Source organism: Procambarus clarkii, chromosome 31 (assembly GCF_040958095.1).
Source record: "Procambarus clarkii isolate CNS0578487 chromosome 31, FALCON_Pclarkii_2.0, whole genome shotgun sequence".
In the NCBI taxonomy this organism is placed as follows: domain Eukaryota; kingdom Metazoa; phylum Arthropoda; class Malacostraca; order Decapoda; family Cambaridae; genus Procambarus; species Procambarus clarkii.
This window is the reverse complement of record NC_091180.1, coordinates 16,401,077-16,415,936: the sequence shown is the minus strand read 5'-3', so window position 1 is coordinate 16,415,936 and position 14,860 is coordinate 16,401,077. Positions and strand designations below refer to the sequence as shown.

Sequence of the window (14,860 nt, the reverse complement as noted above, 5' to 3'; positions counted from 1 at the left end):
ACTGTATCCTCAACCCTAAAAGTATATGAAACTCAGCTTGGGGCTGACATACCTGAAACATCTACAAACGTATCTCCCCAACATAAGAAGAAATCAATCTCTCACCTTACACTGCGTCTTACATGACAATAAGCATTCAAGAACTCCCCTTATACAATCATGTGTCCACAATGAACCTCTGTTGTGCTCCTAAAGGCTCACCGCCGATGTATATATCAAGGTCCTCCAAGATAACAGGAATGGCACTTCTGCAGCTCTCTCAATCTGCTGCACAAAGAAGTTCTACTCCAACATCAGCTACGCTTCTTCACTGCTTCCACAAGGAAACGTGTAGCTCCCGTACACTGCTTGAAGTCAACTCCTTACTATGGAGTTCTGCTCTACCTTAGAGTTCACCATACACTTCCTCTTCTCCAGCCTCAAAGTTCCTCCATTAACTTCTCCAATTTCGAAGTTCCTCCATTAAATTCTTCCCAGACAAGCCCGCTGCGCTGCTGGGGGCCGCCGCCCCTCTGTCACTCCTTCACTTCCATTGAGTGCCGTGGAATAGATCCCCTGATCTATGGTGTATCAAACAAAATCAGCAGACTTCTAGGTGTTACTACTGCTCGGCTTAGACTCGGTTACAAGTATCTCTGGGAATTCTCATTATTTGCTGATGTAGAAATGACCAAATGTAAACTGTGTCAACAAAATTATTCGCACACCCTCCGTCACTATGTGATGGAGTGCGAAAAGACTCGTGAATTTAGAGACAATTCTATAACCAATGTTCCAACGATGTGTAAATATTTCATTCAAAATGATCTGCTACCAGAAATGTTAGCCAAATATCCCCAGTTTGCTAACTGTAGGTAGTAACTGAGTGATTGTAACCTATCCACCGCTGCTTACTGGATGGGGGGCGGTGTGCAGGACAAACATATCAATTGTGACATTAGCTCTCCACATATGTCAGTTGCTTAACTTAAAAACTGTACTTGAGGTCGATCTCGAACCCATTGTTGATGTGACGACTTATACTGAATTTTGTAACTAGTTCATCAAAATTGTAACTTGCTTAGCTAAATGAATTGTGGGGTTAAGTCCCTGAGCCCATTATGTGTCTCTGTAACCCTTTCCACTACCGCCCACAAGATGGGTATGGGGTGCATAATAAATGAACTAAACTAACTAAAAAAAAACTCTCTCCAGCATGTCCTCTCAACTTAAATTTCCTATTTGAGCTCAATGGCCCAATAAAATTACTACCCTATACATACACATGTTCACTGTGATCGCTGGGCACGCCATCAAACACTGGTAGCTAGTCTAACAAATGATTAAACAGGCTCACCGCAGGGATCTATGGCGTAGGGACACTCAGGCCCCCCCGGTCCTCAACAATGGCGCTCACACAGGCCGCCCACATAAATCGCTATAGGCCTGCTTCACAAGGCTTCTTCAAGTCCTGACTTGAGTACACGGCGTCGCCCGGCAGGCTCCATAACAGGAACGCCTGCTTGCTTCCTTCCTCTTGAAGAACCAACACAATTAGAGTTCCACAAAGGCGCCACCAACACTCACTTCCAGGTCGCTTCTAATATACGCAAATCACAAAGAAATGGTGTACCATGTCCCCAACAGCTTCCTCACACTTGCAAACACGCAGCCTTCACTCCAGCGCTAATACAGAGAACTATATTCTTCCTCCTCCCAGGAGATCAACGAAGTACGACCACCTCTGACGCCTGCTGTGACTCAAGTGAGGTCACGACGTCCTGCTAGTGTCACGTCACCAAAGAATCGACATCTCATTTCGTGTCACATATTTCCAGACGCTCATCCTCTGCTCGTGTTTTTAAATTATTCACTGACGTTTATTATATATTTTCTTTCTCTAATCTCTTAATCTCAGGTCCAGAAAGCAGAGTAACTCTCACTGGGTAGACTCATTCCACCCAGGCTACATGGAGTCATAACACTTTACCTGTGAGTACTTAGCTTTTAATGTACATATGACAGGAAGTCCCTCAGTCACTACCTGTCGCCGTCAGGTAGTGAGCTTGGTTGAGATTTACTGGCCTCTGAGCCAAGTACTGGAACCGGCTAGGTTATTCAGCACCATCTAGTGCTTTACGGTCAGGTTTGCAAGTACTGCTCGGCGCCCAGGTGCGAATGGATTTAAAGAATGGTGCCCAAGCGTCCAGCATGGCCCAGGATTCGAACCTAGGTCCTCTTACTCCATAATGCGGGGTGATACCCTCTACACTACTAGCTGCCTCCTCTTAGATATTTCATGCATCAGCAAATATCGATTATTTTGCCAATTCAGTGTTGTTAGAGAGAGAAAATGCGAGGCTTTCATAACAGGAGAACAAGGTGTAATACTGAGAACACCTGAGCAGGCCAAACACACCTGCAGTGTTCATACACTTATATGTCAACACTACCACCAGTCTTTATCACATGCCGAGCCTAACTAATATTACCTCACATACACCACCTCATCTCACCACACATACATCACCTCATCTCGCATACACCACCTCATCTCACATACACCACCTCATCTCACATACACCACCTCATCTCACCTCACATACATCACATCATCTCACCACACATACATCACCTCATCTCATCTCGCCTCACATACATCATCTCATCTCACCTCACATACATCACCTCATCTCATCTCGCCTCACATACATCATCTCATCTCACCTCACATACATCACCTCATCTCATCTCGCCTCACATACATCATCTCATCTCACCTCACATACATCACCTCATGTGATCCCAACCACTTGCATGTTATAATAATAATAATATTTTATTTACAAGAAGGTACACTGGGTTTGTCAGATTACAATAGTGATTTTTGTACATTGAGACAAAGTGACTAACACGCAGTGTTTGAGAGAGGTTCTAAGTCTAAGATATCAGGTAAGGTGAAAAGGCACAGTGTAGCAAAGTTTTATATCAACAATATCAATTGACGGAGGTGATTACACTGGTAAAGATGAAGTACTTAGTCTTAAGTGCTAATGTTGGGGAAGTGGGTAGTACAAGAACAGTGTGAGTTTGAAGCACGAGGTAGGAAACTATGAGGAAGTAATTAGGTACTTTTTTGTTGCACTTTTGAACAAGGTATTGGATGAAACATTGTTGAATTCATCAGGAAGTGAGTTCCATGGACTGGGCCCTTTTATTCGCATGGGGTGTTTGCATAGATTTAGCTGTTTGTACAACCATATGTTTATACAAACATATGTTATACAAACATACCCATACTGTTATACAAACTGACCCAATGGTGCGACATATGTTATAGAAACTTTTCAACGTCTTTGCATGAGTGTATGTGTTACTATGTATTTAGCGAACGAGCACTTGTATGTGAGAGTGTATGTGTATGAATGACCTTGGGTGTGGTAGAGAGCGCAGTCGGAAACGTCAGCGTCAATTCCCACAGCAGGATCAAAGCTTTTGGGCAACGTTTCTCCCCACCTGATGCCTCTGTTCACCTAGCATTAAATAAGTACCCGGGAGTAAGACAACTGTTGAGTTTGTATCCTGGGGTGGGTCCGCTGGTCCTTCATACAGGCCTAAACGTATAAACATATACAGGCTGCCTGTCCCTGACAAAACTAATTAGTATTAAACGAGGCTGCAGATGCTGGCCAAGCTATTGGTCCGTACTAGACAGTTCTTATTTATATTAACTCAAAGTCACCATGTGTATAACTTACGCTGGAAACAATCAAGCGATCCCATGTTTATTATGTTACCCCCAGCTCGTCCTCAGAGCAAGTCCATTCCATCCAGCGGTCGACCCCAAAGAAGCATTCATTAAATTTTAACATGTTGTTCATTCGGAATAGGAATTTTTTCAAATGTAAATTATTATTGTTATATATTAGCATATTGTGCATATTTAGGCATTGATTAGGTTAGGTTATGTGTTTAGGTTCCCTTGGCGATTATTTGTATTGATAGTATGCTGGTGAAGCATTTACAGCGTTGTGGTTCGAACAAAAGTCGTCAGCGAGGCACTTGTTCCAGCCCGTCCTCCAAACAAAGATCAAAGTCCATTCCATCCACCCGCCAAACCCCCATGTTGTTTATGAATGAAAAACGGTTTACACACGACTCAAATATTCATAAACAGGAGGTTTGGCGGATGCATGGAATCACTTTTGGTCTTTATTTATGAAGACGGGCTGGTTACCCAGTAATTTGTTAAACAAATTAACAACCCTGTTTCCAAACTAGTATTTACCCAGGTCTTTCGTGATTTAAACTTCTCCAGTTTATATGCATTGTGTTCTGTGTTGGAATTAAAACCTTATTGATATCTCCTTTGTTATACTCTTCACCAATTTATATACAACATTTATGTCATGTCTCATTCTTCGTCCTTCTAGAGAATGTAGATAAAGCTTTTTGAATCTCTTCATATGGAAGGATTCTAATTGCTGGGATTAACTTTGTCATTCTTCTCCGTTCGTGTTAAGGAGAATTTATGTTCATTGTATAGTCTGAAGAGGAAATATGACCGGCATGATCTGTATGAGGTCTAGCAAGAGTAAGATAACCTGAAGACTAACACCGGGTGTTAAGATAACCTGAAGACTAACACCGGGTGTTAAGATAACCTGAAGACTAACACCGGGTGTTTTGTTGCTAACACGTCAACAAATATATTCCAGTGTCTTATTTTCTTTATTTTCTACATTTATCCTTTTTCTGGCTTAAGATTCCTATTAATCATGACACATTTTGTTCACATTCAGACTTTAAAATGTCAAAGTTTTGAAAACCTGTTTAAATCACCTTGTGGTGATTTGTATCATCTAAATTTCTATCCTGCTTTCTAGGTCGTCTTGGAACGATTTTATGTCTTCATCTGAATTTATTTCCTGTCATATATATTCAGCAAATTTGCAAGTATTGCTGTGCAATCACGTATGTGTCTACCGTATAATATTTGTACCGTATAATACGGTAAACACAACACTAGAGCACTCCACTAACAACAGTCTCTGACTTGACTCCATTTATAGTAACTTTGCTCTCTTTGAAATAACCAAGACTTAAGGTAAGTTAAAAAGCTTCGCCCCTCCAGTACCACGAGTCTCTGGTGAGGTACCGTATTATAGGCCTTGCTAACACCAAGATATAGAATGTGGCAATCCTTCCCGCTATCAACTGTTTGAAATATATTGGTGGAGAGAGTAACTTTGTTAAACATGAACGGCCTGGAGCACAACCATGTTGTCAACCTCATATTAAACTGTGTTTATCTACATGTAAACCAATATGGCTTTTGTGACTAACTCTAACAATGTTACTAGAATAGTCGTTAAGCTAACTGTACCATAGTACGAGGCTACCGATTTATTTCCCCTTCATAAAACTGGCCACCTCACTAACATGACTTTAGCGCCAAATTACAGGGATTTGGTACAACACTTTATGTCATGTTTGATAACATAGAAGCCTTTTAACTCAAACTGAAAATTTCTAAACGTGATGTTGACAATAACACTATTAAATATTTACAAAACCTAAAAAAACTCGCGATCTTGAAATTTCTGATAAAACGGAAATGCAGAACCTTTACGTGTAATTTTAGAGTATCATTGATTCAACTATTAAACAATTTTCTTGTATATTGACTTAATTCAGGCATCTGAAGACATTTCAACATTCACAAAGTACGCAGAAATTATGGTACAACATACATAGGGGCCTAACAGCTGAGTGGACAGCTCTTTGGATTCGTAGTCCTAAGGTTCTAGGTTCGACCCACAATGGAGGCGGAAACAAATGGGCAGAGTTTCTTTCACCCTGATGCCCCTATTTACTGCTCCTAACAGTAAATAGGTACCTGGGAGTTAGACAGCTGTTACGGGCTGCTTCTTGGGGGTGTTTAACAAAAAGGAGGCCTGGTCGAGGACCGGGCCGCGGGGACGCTAAGCCCCGAAATCATTAAGATAACTATGGAAAAGTATGACAGCAAATGAAAACAATATAGCAGAGTATATGGCAGCGTATGAAGTGGTTGCCCTAGTATACCTATAAATAATACACCTATAATTACATCTTTTCTTACTGGTATATAATTTTGTATCTAAATTATTCTAACTTTTCCTGGAAACTCTTTGTAGAGCTTCCTTGTTATGTGTAGCTCTTGTAGTGTATTATGTGTAGCCCTTGTAGTGTATTATGTGTAGCTCTTGTAGTGTATTATGTGTAGCCCTTGTAGTGTATTATGTGTAGCTCTTGTAGTATATTATGTGTAGCTCTTGTAGTGTATTGTTATGTGTAGCTCTTGTAGTGTATTATGTGTAGCTCTTGTAGTGTATTATGTGTAGCCCTTGTAGTGTATTATGTGTAGCTCTTGTAGTGTATTATGTGTAGCCCTTGTAGTGTATTATGTGTAGCTCTTGTAGTGTATTATGTGTAGCTCTTGTAGTGTATTATGTGTAGCCCTTGTAGTGTATTATGTGTAGCTCTTGTAGTATATTATGTGTAGCTCTTGTAGTGTATTGTTATGTGTAGCTCTTGTAGTGTATTATGTGTAGCTCTTGTAGTGTATTATGTGTAGCCCTTGTAGTGTATTATGTGTAGCCCTTGTAGTATATTATGTGTAGCCCTTGTAGTGTATTATGTGTAGCTCTTGTAGTGTATTGCTATGTGTAGCTCTTGTATTGTATTGTTATGTGTAGCCCTTGTAGTGTATTGTTATGTGTAGCTCTTGTATTGTATTGTTATGTGTAGCTCTTGTAGTGTATTATGTGTAGCCCTTGTAGTGTATTGTTATGTGTAGCTCTTGTAGTGTATTATGTGTAGCTCTTGTAGTGTATTGTTATGTGTAGCCCTTGTAGTGTATTATGTGTAGCCCTTGTAGTGTATTATGTGTAGCTCTTGTATTGTATTGTTATGTGTAGCTCTTGTAGTGTATTGTTATGTGTAGCTCTTGTAGTGTATTATGTGTAGCTCTTGTAGTGTATTATGTGTAGCCCTTGTATTGTATTGTTATGTGTAGCTCTTGTAGTGTATTGTTATGTGTAGCTCTTGTAGTGTATTATGTGTAGCTCTTGTATTGTATTGTTATGTGTAGCCCTTGTAGTGTATTATGTGTAGCCCTTGTAGTGTATTGTTATGTGTAGCTCTTGTAGTGTATTATGTGTAGCTCTTGTAGTGTATTGTTATGTGTAGCTCTTGTATTGTATTGTTATGTGTAGCTCTTGTATTGTATTGTTATGTGTAGCTCTTGTAGTGTATTATGTGTAGCCCTTGTAGTGTATTGTTATGTGTAGCTCTTGTAGTGTATTATGTGTAGCTCTTGTAGTGTATTGTTATGTGTAGCCCTTGTAGTGTATTATGTGTAGCCCTTGTAGTGTATTATGTGTAGCTCTTGTATTGTATTGTTATGTGTAGCTCTTGTAGTGTATTGTTATGTGTAGCTCTTGTAGTGTATTATGTGTAGCTCTTGTAGTGTATTATGTGTAGCTCTTGTATTGTATTGTTATGTGTAGCTCTTGTATTGTATTGTTATGTGTAGCTCTTGTATTGTATTGTTATGTGTAGCTCTTGTAGTGTATTATGTGTAGCCCTTGTAGTGTATTGTTATGTGTAGCTCTTGTAGTGTATTATGTGTAGCTCTTGTAGTGTATTATGTGTAGCTCTTGTAGTGTATTGTTATGTGTAGCCCTTGTAGTGTATTGTTATGTGTAGCCCTTGTAGTGTATTATGTGTAGCTCTTGTATTGTATTGTTATGTGTAGCTCTTGTAGTGTATTGTTATGTGTAGCCCTTGTAGTGTATTGTTATGTGTAGCTCTTGTATTGTATTGTTATGTGTAGCTCTTGTATTGTATTGTTATGTGTAGCTCTTGTAGTGTATTGTTATGTGTGGCCCTTGTAGTGTATTGTTATGTGTAGCTCTTGTATTGTATTGTTATGTGTAGCTCTTGTAGTGTATTATGTGTAGCTCTTGTAGTGTATTATGTGTAGCTCTTGTATTGTATTGTTATGTGTAGCCCTTGTAGTGTATTGTTATGTGTAGCCCTTGTAGTGTATTATGTGTAGCTCTTGTAGTGTATTATGTGTAGCTCTTGTATTGTATTGTTATGTGTAGCTCTTGTAGTGTATTATGTGTAGCTCTTGTAGTGTATTATGTGTAGCTCTTGTAGTGTATTATGTGTAGCTCTTGTAGTGTATTATGTGTAGCTCTTGTATTGTATTGTTATGTGTAGCTCTTGTAGTGTATTGTTATGTGTAGCCCTTGTAGTGTATTGTTATGTGTAGCCCTTGTAGTGTATTGTTATGTGTAGCTCTTGTAGTGTATTGTTATGTGTAGCTCTTGTAGTGTATTGTTATGTGTAGCCCTTGTAGTGTATTATGTGTAGCTCTTGTAGTGTATTATGTGTAGCCCTTGTAGTGTATTGTTATGTGTAGCTCTTGTAGTGTATTATGTGTAGCTCTTGTAGTGTATTATGTGTAGCTCTTGTAGTGTATTATGTGTAGCTCTTGTATTGTATTGTTATGTGTAGCCCTTGTAGTGTATTGTTATGTGTAGCTCTTGTAGTGTATTGTTATGTGTAGCCCTTGTAGTGTATTGTTATGTGTAGCTCTTGTAGTGTATTGTTATGTGTAGCCCTTGTAGTGTATTGTTATGTGTAGCCCTTGTAGTGTATTATGTGTAGCTCTTGTAGTGTATTGTTATGTGTAGCTCTTGTATTGTATTGTTATGTGTAGCTCTTGTAGTGTATTGTTATGTGTAGCTCTTGTATTGTATTGTTATGTGTAGCTCTTGTAGTGTATTATGTGTAGCCCTTGTAGTGTATTGTTATGTGTAGCTCTTGTAGTGTATTATGTGTAGCCCTTGTAGTGTATTATGTGTAGCTCTTGTAGTGTATTGTTATGTGTAGCTCTTGTATTGTATTGTTATGTGTAGCTCTTGTATTGTATTGTTATGTGTAGCCCTTGTAGTGTATTATGTGTAGCCCTTGTAGTGTATTGTTATGTGTAGCCCTTGTAGTGTATTGTTATGTGTAGCTCTTGTAGTGTATTATGTGTAGCCCTTGTAGTATATTATGTGTAGCCCTTGTAGTGTATTGTTATGTGTAGCCCTTGTAGTGTATTGTTATGTGTAGCCCTTGTAGTGTATTGTTATGTGTAGCTCTTGTAGTATATTATGTGTAGCCCTTGTAGTATATTATGTGTAGCCCTTGTAGTGTATTATGTGTAGCCCTTGTAGTATATTATGTGTAGCCCTTGTAGTATATTATGTGTAGCCCTTGCAGTGTATTATGTGTAGCTCTTGTAGTGTATTGTTATGTGTAGCCCTTGTATTGTATTGTTATGTGTAGCTCTTGTATTGTATTGTTATGTGTAGCCCTTGTAGTGTATTGTTATGTGTAGCTCTTGTAGTGTATTGTTATGTGTAGCTCTTGTATTGTATTGTTATGTGTAGCTCTTGTATTGTATTGTTATGTGTAGCCCTTGTAGTGTATTATGTGTAGCCCTTGTAGTGTATTGTTATGTGTAGCCCTTGTAGTGTATTGTTATGTGTAGCTCTTGTATTGTATTGTTATGTGTAGCTCTTGTAGTGTATTATGTGTAGCCCTTGTAGTGTATTGTTATGTGTAGCTCTTGTAGTGTATTATGTGTAGCCCTTGTAGTGTATTATGTGTAGCTCTTGTATTGTATTGTTATGTGTAGCTCTTGTATTGTATTGTTATGTGTAGCTCTTGTATTGTATTGTTATGTGTAGCTCTTGTATTGTATTGTTATGTGTAGCCCTTGCAGTGTATTATGTGTAGCTCTTGTAGTGTATTGTTATGTGTAGCCCTTGTATTGTATTGTTATGTGTAGCTCTTGTATTGTATTGTTATGTGTAGCCCTTGCAGTGTATTATGTGTAGCTCTTGTAGTGTATTGTTATGTGTAGCCCTTGTATTGTATTGTTATGTGTAGCTCTTGTAGTGTATTATGTGTAGCCCTTGTAGTGTATTATGTGTAGCTCTTGTATTGTATTGTTATGTGTAGCTCTTGTAGTGTATTGTTATGTGTAGCTCTTGTAGTGTATTATGTGTAGCTCTTGTATTGTATTGTTATGTGTAGCTCTTGTAGTGTATTATGTGTAGCTCTTGTAGTGTATTGTTATGTGTAGCTCTTGTAGTGTATTGTTATGTGTAGCTCTTGTAGTGTATTATGTGTAGCCCTTGTAGTGTATTGTTATGTGTAGCCCTTGTAGTGTATTATGTGTAGCCCTTGTAGTGTATTATGTGTAGCCCTTGTAGTGTATTATGTGTAGCCCTTGTAGTGTATTATGTGTAGCTCTTGTAGTGTATTATGTTTAGCCCTTGTAGTGTATTATGTGTAGCTCTTGTAGTGTATTGTTATGTGTAGCTCTTGTAGTGTATTGTTATGTGTAGCTCTTGTAGTGTATTATGTGTAGCCCTTGTAGTGTATTATGTGTAGCCCTTGTAGTGTATTATGTGTAGCCCTTGTAGTGTATTATGTGTAGCCCTTGTAGTGTATTATGTGTAGCTCTTGTAGTGTATTATGTGTAGCCCTTGTAGTGTATTATGTGTAGCCCTTGTAGTGTATTATGTGTAGCCCTTGTAGTGTATTATGTGTAGCCCTTGTAGTGTATTATGTGTAGCTCTTGTAGTGTATTATGTGTAGCTCTTGTAGTGTATTGTTATGTGTAGCTCTTGTAGTGTATTGTTATGTGTAGCTCTTGTAGTGTATTATGTGTAGCCCTTGTAGTGTATTATGTGTAGCCCTTGTAGTGTATTATGTGTAGCCCTTGTAGTGTATTATGTGTAGCCCTTGTAGTGTATTATGTGTAGCCCTAGTAGTGTATTATGTGTAGCCCTTGTAGTGTATTATGTGTAGCCCTTGTAGTGTATTATGTGTAGCTCTTGTAGTGTATTATGTGTAGCCCTTGTAGTGTATTATGTGTAGCCCTTGTAGTGTAACCCTGTGTTCTTTGTACGCACATTCTTATGAATAAACTATTATTATTTATTATCATTACTATTATTATTAACAACAAGGAAGAATATATATATAATATATAATATAGACATATAAACGACATATAAACCTTCTTTACCCATGAAGGATTCGAACCCCGCGTCACCGGGGTCTCCACATCCCTGGCAGTTTAGTTTCTCTTTTTTTGCTTTTCTATTTTGAGATATATACAAGAGTTGTTACATTCTTGTAGAGCCACTAGTACGCGTAGCGTGTCGGGCAGGTCCCTGGAATACGATCCCCGCCGCGAAGAATCCTTGTTACAACCAAGTACACATTTTACTGTTGAGTTAAACAGAGGCTACAGTTAAGGATTTGCGCCCAGTCAATCCTCCCCGGCCAGGATACGAACCCATGACAAAGCGCTCGCGGAACGCCAGGCGAGTGTCTTACCACTACACCACGGAGACTGGTTATCTCAGCACCAATTTAGTGTTAAAACCACTCAGCCAGCGACTATCAGAAGTACTGGGAAGTCTACCGTCCAGCTCAACAACTTGGGCTGGACGGTAGAGCAACGGTCTCGCTTCATGCAGGTCGGCGTTCAATTCCCGACCGTCCAAGTAGTTGGGCACCATTCCTTCCCTCCCCCCGTCCCATCCCAAAATCCTTATCCTGACCCCTTCCCAGTGCTATATTTATTTATTTATTTATATACAAGAAGGTACATTGAATTTGTGAGAATACATAGCATAGTATTTACAATCTTATAAAGCCACTAGTACGCGCAGCGTGTCGGGCAGGTCGCAATATATATAAATATATATATATAGTCGTAATGATTTGGCGCTTAATTTCCCCCTGATAGTTCCCTTAGTTCACCGAGACCTACAGGCAACCTGTCCCCAACAGCACTCGGGGGTCAATTAATAATAATAATAATAATAATAATAATAATAATAATAATAATAATAATAATAATAATAATAATAATAATTTATTTACAAGAAGGTACAATGGGTTGGTGAGGCTACAAAAGTCTGGTATTTTTACATTTACGCAGAGCCACTAACGCATAACGTTCTGGGCCGGTCCTTAATCTAACATATATCAGGTAAGATGAGAGGGCTACAATGTAGCGAGGTTTTCATGTCAACAAATAACTACAATATAAATTGACAGATGTGATTACCTCTGTTATGTGTTACTCATTTGTGTTACTCACCTGGGCCCAATACACGAGGTGATGCGATGAAATATATCTGACCCTAACAATTGACCACCAAGTGCTGTCGGGGATTGGGTTAAAAGGTCTGACGACTTCCAATTCTCTTGAACAGTCAGTGTGGTTTAGTGGGTTATTACAAGACAGTTACTGACCCTTCCCAGGATGCAAACCATAATTTTTGCCTAACTCTTGGGGACCCATATACAGACATTAGGTTAATAGAAACTCCTCCAACTATTTCAGTCCCGTCCGGGAATCGACCCCGGGATCCTCGATTATGAGTCTAGAACGAAGCCAACTGTAGTACGAGGCCCTGTATGATATATCACAATAGGAAATAATATATGACATTGGGCAACAGGGAAGAATACAGTATAGGAGGAAACAGTATGGCCAAACGCGGCCAGGAAGACAACCAGCACCAACCGTGACTGTGGCCTCTCACGACGAGCTGCACTCACTGACTGACAGGTAGTGAGTTCGGGGACTCCTAGCACAGCTGCCTGCTACCACTCTTTACTCCCATTGGCCGACTGACGCTAGGTTATGCTGCCATGTCATCTGCCATTGGTCGAGACACCAGCTCCCTGGACAAGGCCTCCTAAGGTTCCCAACGTCAGTAAACTGTAGTATTAAAGTGCCCTCTCCTAACCTACCAGAGGACCTAACACAGATAACGGGGCTGTATCAATTTCGCGAGCCGTTACCATTTTCTAGTACGACGATTTTTGGCCCTAGGTAAAGTATGTGTCAAAATGTGACGCTTTATTAGGAGGCCGGGCAGTCTTGTCCTGCTGGTCTCTCATTGGTTCAGAGTGGCTCAGGCCACTACCGTTCAAAACAATCAAATCAAATCAAATGTTTATTCAGGGAAAAAAATACATACATACCAGATGAGTTACAAACATAAAGTTGCATTTATAGATAGAGCTAGTACATACAAAGCTACTAATATGTGTTTTGGGCAAGGTGAGGGGGAAACACTTGGACTAAAACTTAATACTAACAAAGCATAAATTGAGTTGAAAGAGGAAAACTGGGTGAGGGGGGGGGGGGACATGGCAAAAATCAGCAATGATACAAGTTGGTCAACAAACAGCATTGTTTAAAATCGTAGACATGGGTAGACATTTAGGAGTGAGGTAGGTTACATTGAGTTAATTAGGTAGTACAATACTTAGTTTTTATCTTAAACTGGTTGGGAGAGATAGTCTTTAACATAATTAGGAAGGTCATTCCACATTCGAGGTCCCTTAATTTGTAAAGCATTTCTAGTTAGACTAAGTCGTACTCTTGGAATATCAAATAGGTATTTGTTTCTTGTGTGTTGGTGCTCATAAGATCTGTTACAACCTTCTAGGAAGCTTTTAAGGTCAGGATTGACATTACAGTTCAGCGCTTTATATATATAAAATACACATGAGAGGATGTGCAGTGACTTAATATCTAACATTAGGAGGCTCAAGATAACATATTTAGAGATTTCAGTAAGGGTACCGAGTGATGTCTGGGGCCAGAGTTAGATATTGTCCTAATAGCAGCTTTGTGTTGAGTAATTAGAGGACGTAAATGATTTTGGGTAGTAGAACCCCCAAGCACAAATACTATAGTTGAGATAAGGATAAATGAGAGAGTAATAGAGTGTCACCAGGGCAGGGCGAGGTACATAACTGTAACATGCTCGTGTCTGAAGCTAGACACAAATACAGCAAAATTATTAATGATGGTAACAGAGTCCATTTCATGTGTTTACTAGTTGTGTTTACTAGTTGTGTTTTTGCGGGGGTTGAGCTTTGGTCTTTCGGCCCGCCTCTGAACTGTCAATCAACTGTTTACTAACTACTTTTTTTTTTTTTTTTCCCCACACCACACACACACACCCCAGGAAGCAGCCCTAACTCCCAGGTACCTATTTACTGCTAGGTAACAGGGGCACTTAGGGTGAAAGAAACTTTGCCCATTTGTTTCTGCCTCGTGCGGGAATCGAACCCGCGCCACAGAATTACGAATCCTGCGCGCTATCCACCAGGCTACGAGGCCCCCGTGGTCTCCATCTCATGTTGGCCTCCGAATGCATAATACAGCTGATAAGTTAGCCAAAGAATCTGCCTCTAATGGAGCCATTGAGTGTAACCTTGGATTGTCAATAAGCAATCTGAGAGCAATAGTACACCAAGAACTTCAAGAATATCTTGAGGATCTGAGGCAAAGTGAAATCGACACCTATAATTCCATCTACCATCATACTATCATGCAAGAGGAGCCACACATCTATGGTTCATCCAATAAAATCAGCAGACTTCTAGATGTTACTACTGCTCGGCTTAGACTCGGTTACAAGTATCTCTGGGAATTCTCATTATTTGCCGATGTAGACCTGACCAAATGTAAACTGTGTCAACAAAATTATTCGCACACCCTCCGTCACTATGTGATGGAGTGCGAAAAGATACGTGAATTCAGAGACAATTCTATAACCAATGTTCCAACGATGTGTAAATATTTAATCAAAATGATCTACTACCAGAAATGTTAGCCAAATATCTCCAGTTTGCTAACTGTAGGTAGTAACTAAGTGATTGTAACCTATCCACCGCTGCCCACTGGATGGGGGGGCGGTGTGCAGGACAAACATATCAATTGTGACACTAG

At 39.6% G+C, this 14,860-nt stretch overlaps 1 protein-coding gene across 2 annotated transcripts in view; it reads right to left on the bottom strand.

The window, feature by feature from the left end:
* LOC123758628 (uncharacterized) overlaps positions 1-12,726 on the bottom strand; it is a 37,237-nt gene extending 24,511 nt beyond the window's left edge. Inside the window, exon 1 of one of the 2 annotated variants that reach the window (XM_069334397.1) lies at positions 12,635-12,726. The gene's annotated coding sequence lies outside the window, so the exon portion shown is untranslated. Of the gene's footprint in view, positions 1-1,336; positions 2,214-12,634 lie in introns of those variants that run through there. The other variant, XM_069334398.1, reaches the window with a different exon arrangement.
* Between the last annotated feature and the right edge of the window lie 2,134 nt (positions 12,727-14,860).